Source organism: Sinocyclocheilus rhinocerous, unplaced genomic scaffold (assembly GCF_001515625.1).
Source record: "Sinocyclocheilus rhinocerous isolate Xijiao unplaced genomic scaffold, SAMN03320098_v1.1 scaffold54, whole genome shotgun sequence".
NCBI classification, from domain to species: Eukaryota; Metazoa; Chordata; class Actinopteri; order Cypriniformes; family Cyprinidae; genus Sinocyclocheilus; species Sinocyclocheilus rhinocerous.
This window is the reverse complement of record NW_015647078.1, coordinates 197889-201354: the sequence shown is the minus strand read 5'-3', so window position 1 is coordinate 201354 and position 3466 is coordinate 197889. Positions and strand designations below refer to the sequence as shown.

Sequence of the window (3466 nt, the reverse complement as noted above, 5' to 3'; positions counted from 1 at the left end):
TAATATGTACACGTCAGAATAAGCATGTTGTTTGAATTTTTACATAAATATTGTGTTACACTGAATGACAATGTAACATTATTTCAACCAGATTTTGACTTTTTATCCTCCAAAAACGTATTTGAAACCTTAAAAGTAGACACTTTACTTACATTTAATGTGCTTTCTATAGACATAAAATCACTTTTGTAAATTGCTTTTCATGCGGACATCTTAACGTCTTTGACCCATATACATACGTGTGTGTATTTATATGTACATAATAAATATAGACAGTACACACACATCACATAACACCATTGAGTTGGTTTGGATCCCACAGACGGCAAATTATGTTGTATTAAGTTCTTAGAAGTAACAACACCTTACAATTTAGTCAATATTATTTTTCATATATATATATATATGTGTTATTTATAGAATATATGTGACCCTGGACCACAAAACCAGTCATAAGGGTACATTTTTGGACATTGAGAATAAATAAGCTTTCCATTGATGTATGGTTTGTTAGGATAGGACAATATTTGGCTTGAGATACAACTATTTGAAAATCTGGAATCTGAGGGTGCAAAAAAATCTAAATACTGAGAAAATCGGCTTTAAAGTTGTCCAAATGAAGTTCTTAGCAATGCACATTACTGAACAAAAATTAAGTTTTGATATATTTATGGTAGGAAATTTACAAAATATCTTCATGGAACATGATCTTTACTTAATATCCTAATGATTTTTGGCATAAAAGAAAAATTGATAATTTTGACCCATACAGTGTATTGTTGGCTATTGCTACAAATATGACTGCTTTTGAGGTCCAGGGTCACACACAGTGTGTAAACGAACTTTTTTTGAATGCGATTGATCGCGATTAATCGTTTTGCAGCACTATTTGCCACCAAGTTCTTTGATTTGTCTGCTGTAAAGCTACCGTAAACCTAAGCTGGATGGGCTTTGTGCTGGCTGTGACACATACTTCCAGATAGAGCGGGGAGCTGGAGCCGTGGCTCATGCGCTGGGCGAGGCCGTCTCTCTGGAGAATGCATTCCTCCAGGTGGATGACGTTGGGATGCTGGCTCTGGATGCTGCTCAGGGCCCAGAACTCCCTCAAGGCCAGCTCCACGTTCTCCGGGGAGTGACAGCGGATCTTCTTCACAGCCACGCGAGCTCCGGTCTGCCGTACAGCTGCCTCGTAAACCACACCGTAACTGCCCCGGCCCACCTCCTGGATCAGCTCGTACTTGGCTTGACTGCTCACCATCCTCTTCTTCCTCACCTGTATGGCCAAGACACAACAATCCATGACTGGAGTCACTGTAGTATTTGTTGGGAACTTTCAATGACAAACCTAACTTGTGACTGAAGTATTTTTTGCGCCACTAATCACACCAAACAGAAATGCCAGAACATCATTTTTTTTAAGCAGGTGTAAACAACAAATGCCATTTAAAGCTTGAACTTAGTATTCACAATATACTAGTATCATACTCACCAAACTAAAGATTTTTTATATATTTCAATATAGAGTTATTTTAGTAGTATATAATACTCAATTGTGTTAATATTTGGAATTCCGAGTTTTATATTTTCTGTTTTCATTTAAATTTTGGATGAAGTTTTAGTCATTTTGTTGTGTGTTTTTTGTCATTTGCATTAGTTAAACTTGAATTGCTTTAGTACTAGGGTTGCAAAGGGGTGGAACATTGCCGGTAAGTTTCCCGGAAACTTTCCAAAAAATCCTGGAAAGTTTCCAAAATTTCTGGAATGTTTCCTAAATTTGCTGGAAATTTTCCACCTTTTTGCAACCCTATTTAGTGCATTAACTTAGTGAAATCTGAGATAAAATAAGGTATTTTATATATTTTATCTTACTTCAGTTGATGTTTATTTTATTTCAAGTTCTGAAAATGTGTATAACAGAGTAATTTAAGGACACTAGAATCTTTAGATTATCCATTTTTCATACTGTACATTATAACGATGCAATTCCAAAATTCACATGTAAAATTATTTCAGTTTTAACATTTAGAGTTTCTATATTATAGTATAGACTGTAAATTCTATAGTACACATTTGCAATATTTCTAGTACAAAATAGTATAGAATTTTTGGCAACTTTGTACATATAATGGTCATAGATGTTAGAATTTAAAGGGGTCATATGATGCTTTTTTAAAGATCATTATTTGGTGTATTTGGTGTAACAATATGTTGGCATGCTATAATGTTCAAAAAACACATTATTTTTCAAATACTGTACATTATTGTAGGTCCTATATGCCCCGCCTCTCTCAAACGCTTAGTTTTCTACAAAGTCCCTCCTTCCGACAAGCGCAGTCTGCTCTGGCGTTATGCTAATATTTCCACATAGTGACGATATGTGGGGGCGTGTTAGAACGAGCCGTTTTAGGGGGGCGTGGCAGAGTCTTAACTTTGATAAAGAATATCTCTTTGGTTTTGAGACTTTAGTCTTTGCAACTTCAGGGATCTTATCTATGCACAATCAGCTTGTAACACTCCAAAGAGAAAGGAAAACGTGAAATCGCATCATATGACCCCTTTAATATCAGTGCACTTTTATTCCAAAGCAGGGATGACAATGGAAGCAGAGAATTATGAAGCACACAAAGCTCATCACCATTATGGATCCATCTGGCATGACACCCATATCAATATCATCTGCAATGTTGATTTCAACTGTACAGCAGAAAACATAAACCTGCTATGGCCCATTAGAGCAGCAAGCTGTCGTATCAGGTTTCTCTTAACATCACTTGTTATACAACAATTAGTCTCAGACTCAGACAGACTGTCCGATACATACACTACTCTAAATTGGCAAGAGCTGCCAACTTGCACTGCATTGCACTTGCAACACTACTTCTGGGAGTCAGGGTGTACAAGGTTTGTTCAGTCTCCCAGGAAAGAAAACGGTTTGACTAGTCACAGAATTTACAAACATTTGTGGGTTCAAAACCATTAATATTTGAAAGATATTCAGTTTTGTTTGAGGTAATGAGTAGCAAAGCATCACCAAATGTAGCCAATGAATAGGGCTGTGCGATATTGAAAAAAAAATGCGATACGCGATACCTTGTTAAAAAATGCGATATTCGATATGCGATACGATATTGCTTAAAGTATGAAAAATCTATTAAAATTATATTTTAAATTATTTAAAAATGAAAGTGACCAACTTCTGAAAGTGACCAGCAGTGTTTTAGCATTACATAAAAAGTAATGTCACAAATCAGAAAATGTAGTTTTAACATCAATGTGAATGACAAAAAAACAATGAATGACACTAATTGTATATCATTGTGACTTTGCTTTCCACGCACTTTAAGTACTTCTTCATATACCACAGCAAAAAATATAGTCTGAGAAAGTTCAAACATGATTAAAGGCAAGTGAACAGTCAGTAAAAAAGAAAGAAAAAGGGGGAAAAAAGAACAAATACACAATTTAC

At 35.4% G+C, this 3466-nt stretch overlaps 1 pseudogene; it reads right to left on the bottom strand.

Annotated features, from left to right (window-relative positions):
• The window catches only part of LOC107708697 (serine/threonine-protein kinase pdik1l pseudogene), a 13126-nt pseudogene that overhangs the window by 6221 nt on the left and 3439 nt on the right, over positions 1–3466 (bottom strand).